The 14,487-nt window shown below is 35.9% G+C and overlaps 1 protein-coding gene across 3 annotated transcripts in view; it reads left to right on the top strand.

Moving 5' to 3' along the window:
• Positions 1 to 14,487, top strand: part of IFT81 (intraflagellar transport 81) — an 83,511-nt gene that overhangs the window by 34,258 nt on the left and 34,766 nt on the right. The gene's annotated exons all lie outside the window — the stretch shown is intronic.

Below are 14,487 nucleotides of genomic sequence, written 5' to 3' on the forward strand. Positions count from 1 at the left end.
TCTTATCAATAACTGAGATTAATAATAATAAGTAATGTTTATTATGTAATTACAACATGCCAGATACCATAATAGGTTTATTAGGTACATTATCTCATTTATTTCATTGAGGTATATGAGATAGATATGATTATTATTACTAGTTTTTACAAATAAGGAAACTACGGCACACAGAGGACTTATGCTAACTTATCCAAGGTCACATTGCTAGTAATTAGTGGTACCATGATGTGAATTGCAGTAGTCTGGCTCCAGAACCCTTAATAATTTTCACGTGACGTGACAGGAAGCTAGAAGGAATAGTCAATCTGAGATGATAGAATTGTGATTCAAAATCATCTTGGTAGTTAAAAACATTGTGCTTAAGCAAACAAAATGTCATTAATGGGATTATAAATAATAATGTCATAGAATCTGAGTTTTATCTGCTGCTCAAAAATCATCCAATAATAATGCAGCTTTAAAAAACAAAATGTTGGGAATTCCCTGGCGGTCCAGTGGTTAGGACTCGACGCTCTCACTGCTGGGGCGCAGGGTTCAATCCCTGGTCGGGGAACTAAAATCCCATAAGCTGCGTGGCTTGGCCAAAAAAAAAATTTTTTTTTAATTATACTCTATTAATAAAAATATAATATCCCATTTACGTGAAATTATGCCTGGAATATTATTTTACATTTTTGGCTTCATGTTTTAAGAAAGACATAGTCAAGCCAGAGTCTAGATGAAGGTGACTAAAACAAATGAAAGTCTGGAAACATTCACAGAAAGAATTAATTATGAATTAGCTGAGAACAAAACCCTAAAGAAAGACATAATAGAACTGCATTTTAATATCACAAGGATTATGGAAAGGATGGTGTGCAGAAAAGAGTTAACATAGCAAGCCTGAAACTGCTATTCTTAGAAAAACTTGCTTGCAGGATTGGCCCTTGGCTGGCATCTGGGAGCTTGGATTTTAGAATTCCCACCATTCCTTGATAAGAATGGCTCACGTGCCTAAACTGTATGTACAGAGTGTGGTTTATGTTGAACACCTGCTTTCCTTCTTGGAGTCTGGAATTTTGGTATGGGCTAGGCAGAGTATGCCTACGTGACCAGCCCCTAGTAAAAACCCTGGGTGCTGAGTCTCTAATGAGCTTCCCTGGTTGGCAGTTGTAACACGTATTGTTACAACTCGCTGTTGGAGGAATTAAGGGAGAAGACTCTTGGAAGCTTGCCCCTGGTTTCCTCCTGACTTCACCCCATGTGCCTTTTCCTTTTGCTGGTTTTGCTTTGTACCTTTTCACTGTAATAAAACATAGCCAAGAATATGACTTTATGCTGAGTCCTGTGAGTTCTCCTAGCAAATCATTGAACCTGGGGATGGTCTTGGGGACCCCTGATACAGATGGATTAGTATTATTATTGTTTTTGGATGGAATGTTCTTTCTGGATCTATTAAATTCATCTGGTCTAATGTGTCATTAAGGCCAGTGTTTTCATATTGATTTTCTGTCTAGATGAACTGTCTATTGATGTAGGTGGGTATTAAAGTCCCCTACTGTTATCGTGGTACTGTCAGTTTCTCCCTTTATGTTTGTTAATATTAGCTTTGTGTATTTAGGTGCTCCTATCTTGAATGTGTCTATGATTGTTATATCTCCTTGTTGGATTGATCCCTTTACTATTATGTAATGTCCTTCTTCATCTCTTGCTGTAGTCTTTGTTTTAAAATCTATTGTGTCTGATATTAATATTACTACCTCAGCTTACTTTTTGTTTCCATTTGCATGGAATACCTTTTTCCATCCCCAAATCAAACTGAATTCAACAATACATTAAAAGAATCACACACCATGATCAAGTAGGATTTATTCCAGGGTATAAAAAATAATAATAATAAAATAAAATAGAATAATATTTTAAAAATCAGATTATACAAGTAATATCTGAATACATTTTCATGGTCTGAAAAGCAAACAATACACATAAAACAAAAGTCCCTATTGATTACCTCCTATCCCCATTCCCAGTCCCTTAGACCCTTTTCCAAAGAGAAACCGCTGCCACCAGTTTTGTAAACCCTTTCAGTCCTTTCTCTGGAGATAGATACAGATATAGATAATACCGTTTTGTGAGTTTTAAAAAATATGAATGGTATTATACTGTGTGTATTGTGCAACTTGCTTTTAATAACACGTCTTAGAGATTTTTCCATGTCAGTAAATGAAGAGGCTATTCTCTAGAGGTTAAGAGGATCAGCTCTGAAGCCAGAACACCTATGTGCAGATCTCACCTCTGCCACCTATTAGATGTTCAACCTAACAGTTAATTGCAGCAGTTACCTAACTGCTCTGTGCCTCAGTTTCCTTATCTATAAAGTGGAGATAATAACAGTACTCACCTCATATGGTGGTTGTGAGGGCTAAATGAGTTAATACAACTTAGCAGTATACAACAGTGGCTGGCTTATAGGAAGCACTTCATAAATGCTACCTACAGTTATAATAATAATTATTATCATGTACTTTAAAAATTTTAATTGCTACATTGTGTTCTATAGAATGTATGTACAATTTCTTTATTCCATCCAAGGGCATACAAGAGCATCTGTTTCCTCTGTTATTTAAAACAGCACTTGATCCTCAGTCCTTTAATTTTTTATCATTCTGACAGTATTTCATTTTAATTTTCGTTTTTCTTGATTAAGATTGAACATCTGTCCACATACATGTTTGGTCACTTATATTTCTTCTGTCGTTTGCCCTTTTATTGTCTGCCTTCATTTTTTTCTAATGGATTGAATATATTTTCTTTTTATAAATTTTTTTGTGGTACAAGTCACATAATATAAAACATACTATTTTAACCATATTTAACTGTACAGTTCAGTGGCACAAAGTACGCTCACATTTTTGTACTAATTGAATGTTTTTCCTTATCTGTTTCTCATATTTTTACCTATATTCTGGATTAATCTGGGTAATTGTTTTCTTCTAGTCTGTCATTTGTCTCTTAGCTTTGTATACGCTGTGTTTTGTCACACAGAGGGTTTTCTTCCCTGTTTTTTCCAAACAGCCTTATTGAGATATAATTAACATACAATAAACTGCATATATTTAAAGTACAAGTTGTTTCTGATGTTCCATGCTATGATAACTGGGGGCTACTGTATTACATGGCAAATTTATGTTTCTGGTTAGGTATTTAAAAATAACTTTATACAATAAAATAAACAATTATGGTTAGGAGGAAGACTTATATATAAATAATTTTTCCTTATCAACTGAAGTACCAAGACATTTAAAATATTATCAATTTTCTAATGAAAAATTATGATCTAGATTAGATTATACAGTTCTATTCAGGTTTTCTACACATTTACCAAGTGTCTTTTACATGCCAACTATTAAGTAAATGGTGGTGAGAAAGAGATATGGTCCTGCCATCACAGAGCTTAATGGTTTCTTAGGGGAGTCAGAAATCTAACAAGTGATCTTAAGTGAGCTGTATGTTAGAACACACATTAATGGAGTGGTATGGGAATACATTTCAGGGTTATGGGGTGTGAGCTGGGAAAACAGTAACATGGTATGATTCGTGGGAGACATGCTACTTCAGCTCTTTCTGTTATCTTAAAATCATACTGATCACAGCAACCTTTTATTGACAACTCAGAGTCATAATTATGAACATTAACTATTATACTATGCTATAACACTGTTTTTCTATCTCCTCTCACACTGAATCCTGCATAAAGCAAGATATTTCTATGTAAACATTTTTATAACACTTCAAATTATGGAAAACTAAGGTCACTTAATATTAAAATTCTGTCCCAAAATATGAAGCTATCATAGCGTGGAACAACAGCAACAATTTGTACTTTAAATACATGCAGTTTATTGTATGTTAATTATATCTCAATAAATCTGGGGGAAAAAGGGAAGAAAACCCTCTGTGTGACAAAACACAGCACATGGTAAATATGATTTTTACCCATTCATAGGCAACAATCTGAGCCTGATGATTTTGCCTCACTTATGGAAGAACAAAGAATAGAAGCTCTACTTCTTGTAGTAGTGCTGCATAGCTACTGGTCTTTACCGTTTTCATCACCTTGGTACCTCTGAATCTCTGCATTAATTATTTGAAAAGCAAAACAAAAAATTAGCCCCAATGATGTCGTGCTAGTACCCTTCTCAGAACTGTGATTGAAATGAATGCATGCCTTTTGAGTCTGAAATTTTTTATAGCAACAAATGAACCTTTGGTTAATGTTCCATTGTCGTTTCATGCATTGAAAGGTCACTCCTGGTTTATGGTGTACGGGTTTAGAGTTCGTTATGTTTTCTTCCCAAACCTTACAAGAAGCTCAGCTGTTTTGCAGTTAATGGCTACTTTTTTTTTTTTTTTTTTATCACGGGGACTGGCCTAGCTGCTCTGTGGCATGTGGGATCTTCCCAGACCGGGGCACGAACCCGCGTCCCCTGCATCGGCAGGCGGACTCTCAACCACTGCGCCACCTGGGAAGCCCAATGGCTACTTTTAAAATGTGCTTGATCAAATAATATGAATAAGCAGCTTAGGAAAGAGCCAACCAATTCATTCTACAGCTACTGACAGAAATCCTAGAGCTAAATTGCAAAGATTATGAAATCTTCTTTAAATACTTCAAAGAGAAGCACAATGAAGATAAGGGGATCCTGGCAAGATTAGCTGCAGCTGTCAGATTCTGAAAAATTAGGAATCAAATTTTGACACTTGTAATTGAATCATCCACCCTTCTAAGTGAGCCCAGGCAAACCTGTGATATTTTTAGAGCCTTTCAAATCACATTACACTCTTTAGAGTTCATAGCAGGACCTAAGGCCCCTAAAATTTCCCAGGAGATGGAACAAAACAGAATCAAATAAATTTGGCCCAATTCACTGTAATAGAAGTAGGGTATTATATGTGCAGTTTAGGTAATCCCACAATGTTAACCCAAAACATGAAAACTTTTCATAGAAATTTTTTTTGAGAGTTAACTGCTTGGACAGCAGTTGAAAACCCCATTAGAGATATAGTAACAGCTGTGTGGTGGTGATTTGATTTATAACAGAAGCAGGGAGACCTTGGATGGTATGATTACCTGTGTTTCCCAGATGGATGTTCCTGTACCACAAGTTTCTATTAAGACAGATTTCTACTAGCATATATCATATTGCTTATTATAGACTCTCTCAAGAGAATCAGCAGTTAACTATCCACTACCATATGTGGGTAATTGCATTGTTTATGCTTGGCTTGGTGAGATTTTCTAATTTAAAGTTGAAAACATAGTACTAACAGGTTGGAAAAAGGTTTGAGTAGTATTTGTATGTCTATATATATTGCACTTGTTATGATGGGTGATTTGAAAAGACTAACATTTTAGCAGAAAACAAAAGTTGCTTTAAAACATTTTTTCATGCCTTAAAACAAATAGCAACTCTGAGATGAGACTTCAGGGAGTCCAAATGATTTATGACATGAAGCATGACTTAAAAGATGGCCTTTTCAGGTTTTCTGCAAGTCTGAATTCAGACAAAATAGGAACACTGACAAATGGGCAAAAAAAATTATGACCATTTGGGCATATTCGTTCTACTCTTGAACAGTTGGTGTTATCCATTCCATACCTAACTCTCTTGGGCCTATTTCTGTAGCTTTATGTGCTTAAAAATCATTTGATGAAATACCTGACAAAGATGTGATTTAGTTAATAAGTGGAAAATAGCATGAATAGTGGACTAACAGGATTTGAGGACAGAAGTATTCATTCTATTCCAGTTTTTCTAACTTTCTGAACTTTGATGAGTTGTATTAATTTCTCTATAGGTTTCTTCCCTGTAAAAGGGGGGATAGTATTTTTAAAAAATGGTTCTTTGTGGTTCTGGACAATATAAAGTACTTATTGTATAAAATCTTCACAGCTAATTACTGTGAAAGTAGTTTCACACCAGATATTGAGTTGGAAATTTGCAACAGGAGCAGAGATTCTTGTTTCCACATAAATATCCAGAATGATGTCTGGAATCCAGTAATACTTTTGAGTTCCAGATAAGCTTGAAAAGCATTTGTAAATGGTTACATACTTAGGGAAATAAGCTGCCTTGTCCTTTTGAAAAGCTTGCCTAGATCATTACTATTAAAGGTTCTAAAACATATTAAATGGGTAAAGGAGAAAGAAGATCTGTCAAATACCATTTTGATCACAGGAGCTGAGTCTGTAAAATTGGTTCTGAAGTCAGAAGCTAGCATTATTAAAACATTAATCTTACTGATCTCAGCATCTAAAATGGTGGCTGCTCTTTCATAAATGACAAATTTAGATTACAAATGTGTATTGGACCAAATGATTAGTAATAACTGCTATAGTGGGCCTTCCTGCACAATGGCAATCTTTATAGTTCACTTTCATGACAAATTTGCTTGATTGGCCTGCTATAGTGCACTATTGAAAACTTTTTCCTTAATATTCCAAGGATTTATTGCTTATCTCCTATGCCAGAGTTCCTTTAAAATATTTTTTTAACTTAAATATTTAAGAAATAAATCTCAAAGAATTCACTCATAACCCTACCTGCCCAACACAACAGCTATTTTTATTTCTTCATTCTCTCCCAATCTTGGTTCATAAACATACATACAAACATTTTACATAGTTGTACTCAGAGTATGTAGATTTGTAGTTTCTTGCAGTAGTGATTGTTCTGTTTTAGTTCTAAAGAGCATTGTGTCACACCTAGACCTTTACTCTTCTGTTTGTTCTAATTACTTGACATTTCCTTGTTTCTTAGTATTTAGAAGGAACAGTAAATTATCTCATTTTCTAGGTACTTTTTAACTGTGTTCAAACAAAATGACAGATATTATTAATCATTATCCATTATTCAATTTTTATAGAACTTTAGTACGTTTTATAGATCTTATTTAAAAACCTCCCCAAGGTCACTTTAAGTGGTGGGGTCAGGATTTGAAATCATGTTTCTCTGACAACACAGCCCGTTGGTCTCAACAACTCTCTGAACTGCTTCTGTGACCCTGTTGTACTGCTCCTAGGACCTTTAATGATTAATTTATAAATTTGTGAATTTTTGCTCAGATAAGTTATTACACAGAATTATGAGTAAATTTAATTTTTAATATCCTAAGTCTGTTCAAAATAAAATCTATCGGGCTTCTCTGGTGGCGCAGTGGTTGAGAGTCCACCTGCCGATGCAGGGGACACGGGTTCGTGCCCTGGTCTGGGAAGATCCCACATGCCGTGGAGCGGCTGGGCCCGTGAGCCATGGCCGCTGAGCCTGCGCATCCGGAGCCTGTGCTCCGCAACAGGAGAGGCCACAACAGTGAGAGGCCCGCGTACCGCAAAAAAAATAAATAAATAAAATCTATCAGCTGTTAGGTTTTTGTTGGTGATGGGCTTTTTTGGGGTGGATTGTTCTTTTAATCATAATTGTTTAGATTAATACAAATATGTAGTTTAAAAAGTAAAATGGGGGGCTTCCCTGGTGGCGCAGTGGTTAAGAATCTGCCTGCCAATGCAGGGGACACGGGTTCGAGCCCTGGTCCTGGAAGATCCCACATGCCATGGAGCAACTAAGCCCCTGCACCACAACTACTGAGCCTGCACTCTAGAGCCCGCAAGCCACAACTACTGAGCCCACGCACCACAACCACTGAAGCCCGCACGCCTAGAGCCCGTGCTCTGCAACAAGAGAAGCCACAGCAATGAGAAGCCCGTGCATTGCGAGGAAGAGTATCCCCCGCTTGCTGCAACTAGAGAAACCCCGTGCGCAGCAACGAAGACCCAACGCAGCCAAAAATAAATAAATAAAATAAATAAATTTATGGAAAAAAAAAGTAAAACGGTATCAATATTCTTATGTATGTCTCCCAGTGACTATGAGCAAGGGTTTTTCCAGGGTAGTGTTCCGTTTCTTACCTTTTTTCACAATATGACACTTAAAGAAAATGGTTATTGTTTAGCATACTGAGGTAAAAGGATAAGGCTGCTTATAGCTGAGGATGACTGGCTTTGGAGTTCTTTATAATATCTTGCACATCTTGGCACACCCATAATATTTGTGCCACATGAGTATACTGGAGCATACCCCATTCAGGATGAACTGCCCTGGAACAGTGCTTCTCAAAGTGTGGTCTGAAGACCACTGTTAAGTCTACAAACTGTTAAGTTACTAATCCCCAACCATATAAATTAAGAGGAAGCGTTTAGAAACGTTTATAGTAATTTGATATTGTATAGACATTTTTGTTATTTTATAAAAGTATCCAGTCCACAAATGGTTAGAAATTTTAAAAAACTGGTCCATCACCATAGCTAAGTGTGAGAAACCCTGCTGTTTGTGGGAGTGGAGTTGATGGGGAATGGGGTGAACACAGGTCAACTTTAGTAGGTATGCCAAGTTGTCTTCCAATCTATTGTCCTAAATTATGTATCCCTCACTCTCAGTGGTGTATAGGTGTGCTATTTCCTCCACATCTTCAACAACACTTAGTATTGAAGGACTTTTTAATTTTGCTAATTGGGTGGGTATTACAATGGTATCTTATTGTGGTTTTAATTTGCATTACTAATTTGATTACAGATAAGGTCAAACGTCTTTTAATATGCTTATGGGCCATTTTGGATTTTCTTTTCTATGAAGTGACTATTCAAGTATTTTATCCATTTTTCTGTTGGATTATTTGCCTTTCTCTCATTGATTTGTAGGTTTAATTTATGTATTTTTGGATACAAATTCTTTATTGGATTAATGTGTTGTAAATATATTCTCCCAACTTGTGACTTATATTCTTAATATCTTAATATATATTTTGATGAACAAAAGTTCTCAATTTTAGCAAAGTCAAGTTTATCAACATCTGTTTACAGTTTGTGCTTTTTTTGTGTTTTATTTAATAAATCCTTTACTATCTCAATAATCATAGTAATATTTTCCTATATTCTAGATTTTTCATTCTGTCTTTCACATATAAGTCTGTAATCCAGTTGGAATTGATTTTTATGCGTTATGAAGTAAGGGGTCCAATGATTGAATATTCTATTCTTTTTTTAAATTGAAGTATAGTTGTTAGTCTCAGTGTTAGTTTCAGTTGTACAGCAAAGTGATTCAGTTATGTATATATTTTTCAGATTCTTTTCCATTATAGGTTATTACAAGATATTAAATACATTTCCCTGTGCTATACAGTAAATCCATGTTATCTATTTTATATATAGTGGTGTGTACCTGTTAATTCCATAGTCCTAATTTACCATGCCTCCTTCCCCTTCAGTAATCATAAGTTTGTTTTCTGTGTCTACAAGTCTGTTTCTGTTTTGTAAATGAGTTCATTTGTATCATATTTTAGATTCCACATGTAAGTGATATCATATGATATTTGTCTTTCTCTGTCTGACTTACTTCACTTAGTATGATAATCTCTAGGTCCATCCATGTTGCTGCAAATGGTAGTATTTCATTCTTTGGTATTCATAGTATTTCATTCTATGGCTGAGTAATATTCCATCATGTATATATACCACATCTTCTTTATCCATTAATCTGTTGATGGATGCTTAGGTTGCGTCCATGTCTTGGCTATTGTAAATACTGCTGCTATGAACAGTGGGGTGCATGTGTCTTTTAGTTAAATTTTATTTATTTATTTTTGGCTGCATTGGGTCTTCTTCGTTGCTGTGTGTGGGCCCCCTCTAGCTGCAGTGAGCGGAGGAGCTACTCTTCGTTGCGGTGTGTGGGCCTCTCACTGCGGTGGCCTCTCCTGTTGCAGAGCACGGGCTCTAGGTGCACGGGCTCAGCAGTTGTGGCGTGTGGACTCTAGAGCACAGGCTCAGTAGTTGTGGCACACAGGCCTAGCTGCCCCGTGGCATGTGGGATCCTCCCGGACCAGGGCTTGAACCTGTGTCCCCTGCACTGGCAGGCTGACCCTCAACCACTGAGCCACCAGGGAAGCCGCATGTGTCTTTTTGAATCAGAGTTTCCTCTGGATATATACCCAGGAGTGGGATTGCTGGATCATATGGTAACTCTATTTTTAGTTTTTTATGGAACCTCCATACTGTTCTCCATAGTGGCTGCACCAATTTACATTCCCACCAACAGTGTAGGAGGGTTCCCTTTTCTCCACACCCTCTCCAGCATTTATTATTTGTAGACTTTTTGATGATGGCCATTCTAACTGGTGTGAGGTGATACCTCATTGTAGTTTTGATTTGCATTTCTCTAATTAGTGATATTGAGCATCTTTTCATGTGCCTGTTGGCCATCTGTATGTCTTCCTTAGAGAAATGTCTATTTAGGTCTTCTCCCCATTTTGTGATTGGATTTTTGTGTTTTTTAATATTGAGCTGTATGAGCTGTTTGTATATTTTAGAAATTAAGCCCTTGTCAGCTGCATCATTTGCAGATATTTTCTCCCATTCCATAGGTTGTCTTTTCATTTTGTTTATGGTTTCTTTTGCTGTGCAAAAGCTTATAAGTTTGATTAGGTCCCATTTGTTTCTTTTACTTATTTTACCTTGAGAGACTGAGCTAAGAAAACATTGCTACAGTTTACGTCAGCGAATGTTTTGCCTATGTTCTCTTCTAGAAGTTTTACGGTGTCATGTCTTATATTTAAGTCTTTAAGCCATTTTGAGTTTATTTTTGTGTATGGGGTGAAGGCTGGGGTAATACAGCTCTCCAGCTTTCCCAACACCACTTCCTGAAGAGATTGTCCCTTCTCCATTGTATATTCTTGCCTCCTTTGTTAAAGATTAATTGACCATAGGTGTGTGAATTTATTTCTGGACTCTCTGTTCTACTGATCCATATGTCTTTTTTTGTGCCAATACCATGCTGTTTTGATTACTGTAGCTTTGTAGTATTGTCTGTAGTCTGGGAGGGTTATGCCTCCAGTTTAGTTCTTTTTCCTTAGGATTGCTTTGGCAATTCTGGATCCTTTGTAGTTCCACATAAATTTTAGGATTATTTGTTCTAGTTCTGTGAAGCATGTCATGGGTAATTTAATAGGGATCGCATTGAATCCATAGGTTGCTTTGGGTAGTATGGCCATTTTAACAATATTGATTCTTGCAATCCAAGAGCTTGGGTTACCTTTCTGATTTTTGGAATCATCTTCAGTTTCCTTTTTCAATGTTTTATAGTTTTCAGCATATAGGTCTTTCACCTCCTTGGTTAGGTTTATTCCTAGGTTTTTTTTTTTTTTGGATGTGATTTAATTTTATTTTCTTATTTATTTTATTTATTTGGCCATACCACATGGCTTGTAGGATCTTAGTTCCCTGACCTGGGATTGAACCTGGCCCCTTGGCAGTGAAAGTGTGGAGTCCTAACCACTGGACTGCCAGGGAATTCCCTTGACATGATTTTAAACAGAATTTTTTTTTTACTTTCTCTTTCTGATATTTCATTGTTAGTGTAAAGAAATACAACAGATTTCTGTATATTAATCTTGTATTCTGCTACCTTGCTGAATTCACTGGTGAGTTCTAATAATTTTTGTGTGAAGTCTTTAGGGTTTTCTATGTAGAGTATCATGTCACCTACATATAATGACAATTTTACCTCCTCCCTTCCAATTTGGATACCTTTTATTTCTTTTTCTTGTCTGATTGCTGTGGCTAAGACTTCTAATACTATGTTGAATAAAAATGGTGAGAGTGAGCATACTTGTTCCAGAATTTAGTGGGAAGTCTTTCAGCTTCTGGGTGTGGGTTTATCATAAATGGGTTTATTATGTTGAGATATGTCCCCTTCTATTTTGGTGAGAATTTTTTATCATGAATGGATATTGAATTTTATCAGATGCTTTTTCTACATCTATTTAGATGATCATGTGGTTTTTGTCTTTTCTTTTGTTGATGTGGTGTATCACATTGATTGATTTGCATATGTTGAACCATCCTTGCATCCCTGGAATGAATCAAACTTGATCATGGTGTATGATCCTTTTTACGTGTTGTAGGATTTGGTTTGCTAATGAGTATTCTATTCTTTTTCCTCAGATTTATCATGCCAGCAATGTACATAAACAAAATCCCTTTGAGATCGTTAATAAAGCGTTCCTAAGACCCAAAAGTTTGAAAATCACTATTACAGATCCACAAGAAAGGCTCCAATTAAAAAATGAGCCAAAGACAGGCATATCATTTTTAAAAATCCACACAAATGCACAATTAACATGGCAAAAAGTGAAGTTCCCTAATAAAGAAATGCAAACAAAATATAAGATACTATTCTGCTTATTAAATTGACAATTATAAACAGTACTATAAATAGCCTTTGAAGGGCAGTTTGGCAGAAGGTATCAAAACCCAATAAAAATTAAAAAAATAAAACTAAGTTAAAGGTAAAAAAAAAAATTTCCTTCTGACCATTTTTGGGAGTATGGCCTATAGAAATTATTAAGAATGTGTCTCAAGATTTAGCTTCAATATTTTTATCATGGTTTTTTTTAAATAATCTGAAAGTTCAAAAATAACCTAAAATCCAAATGATAGTTAGAAAAAACTTCCAATGGAAGAAAATCATGGATAATGCATTTTTTTCCCTCTAATTCCTCTAATTCAGTCTAAGGTAATGGAACCCTTAGAGTGCTTTGATGGCCACCTATTGCTTAATTTTATGGAACTGTCATTAATCTGACCCTGAGTCCCTTTCCCCTAGGTAGTTTGTCCAGTGAATGCCAAATAATAACCAATCAGCATAGAGCACATTGAGTAATCGGTAGGTTTGTTCTTTCACCAAAAACATTTATAGCTTTTAGCTTTTAAAAATAGTTCCAGAGCACAGCAAGATAGAGAAGGGGAAGACTGGCCTAGATAATACAGAGGATAGCAGATGAACAGGATTGATTTCATTTTGGGCACTTTGCCCAGGACACTTTTAATAGAACATATAGTTAGTCTGGGGATTCTGAATCGGTGGTTATGTCAGGCTTACACATTTATTCTTTAAAAGGAAAAATTGCAAGTAATTAGATTCTAGGTACATTGGTATGACTAAATTTTTTAAACTGTTTCTGTAATACAGCCGTTGATAATTTGCTTTTTGTGGGCTGGATTCCTTAATATTAAAACTAACTCAGTCATGAATAGAAAAATATTTTGAACTTCCTTCCTCTAAAACACAATGTGTTCCTCATTTCTTTCAAAGTTTAAGTCAAGTTTAAAAAAGATGTCTAGGGCTTCCCTGGTGGCGCAGTGGTTGAGAGTCTGCCTGCTGATGCAGGGGACATGGGTTTGTGCCCCGGCCCGGGAAGATCCCACATGCCGTGGAGCAGCTGGGCCCGTGAGCCATGGCCGCTGAGCCTGCGCGTCCGGAGCCTGTGCTCCGCAACGGGAGAGGCCACAACAGTGAGAGGCCCACGTACCGCAAAAAAAAAAAAAAAGATGTCTAAACTAGGAATTAGAGGGTTATTTTTATGTGAAGAATTTTTAATCTTACTATTTTTAAGGACTTTGTATATTCAGGAATCAATCAAGTCTTTAAGAAAAAAACCCTAAATTTTAGAAATGTTCTCCTTCCTATTTTGCTACCTTACAATTTATAATTACTGACCTTAGATTTAGCCTTTAAAATTAGGAGGTAAAATACCGTATGATAATAGAACTTGCATTGGGATAGTGGCTTTGAGTGAATTTTTTCCGTTTTCTAAAATTTCAGTAATACATTCATTACTTTTATTATTTATAAAATTATTTATAACCCCCCCAATTATCCTTGTAAAGAATTGGGCATTTAAAAGACTAAGATTATCAAAGAATTTTCTCATATTAGGTAATATGGAGGCTTACTTTTGTTTTGAAGTGATGAGTTTAAGTATAGTAAGCCAGATTCTTACTATGGACATTTTGAAAATAATGTAGTTAATAAAAGGTTGGAGCAGAAAAAAATACTTTATGTAGTAAAAATTCTTAGTACTAATGGTACATAAGAGAAAGTGATTTTTTTTTAATGTGTTATGTTCTGTTTCAGAAATACCAGAAAATTTTCATGTTTGCTTCTCATATTGAGCAATACTTTTAATGAGCCAGTGCCTTGGGACCTTTACACCTGCTGTTTCCTCTACTTGGAATGCTCTTCCTTGCTTCTTCGTCCTTCCTCTTATGTATTCCTGCTACTTCAGTCTTGGCTTAAATTATTTTTGAGAAACTTGTCAAAACTCACCTCCCTAAAATCCAACCCCACATTTCCTACCTTCATCACAGCCCAGTTTAAACTCCTGTTATTTATTCTCAGGGCCCCTTCACTGCTTCATAATGTTCACCATGGTTGTGAACATCAATTCAATGTTTATTTCCCCCACTATTCCTTAAGCTTGATGAGGGCAGGACATGTGAGCATCTTGTTTAGCATTGTATTCTCTGCATCTGGCACAGTGCCTAGTACATAATAGTTAATAAATAGTACTTGTCAAATGAATTCCTTTAAATATTCACTTCACTTGTTTTTCCAA

The sequence above is a fragment of the Neophocaena asiaeorientalis genome, unplaced genomic scaffold (assembly GCF_003031525.2).
Source record: "Neophocaena asiaeorientalis asiaeorientalis breed wild unplaced genomic scaffold, Neophocaena_asiaeorientalis_V1.1 scaffold77, whole genome shotgun sequence".
Classification (NCBI taxonomy): Eukaryota; Metazoa; Chordata; class Mammalia; order Artiodactyla; family Phocoenidae; genus Neophocaena; species Neophocaena asiaeorientalis.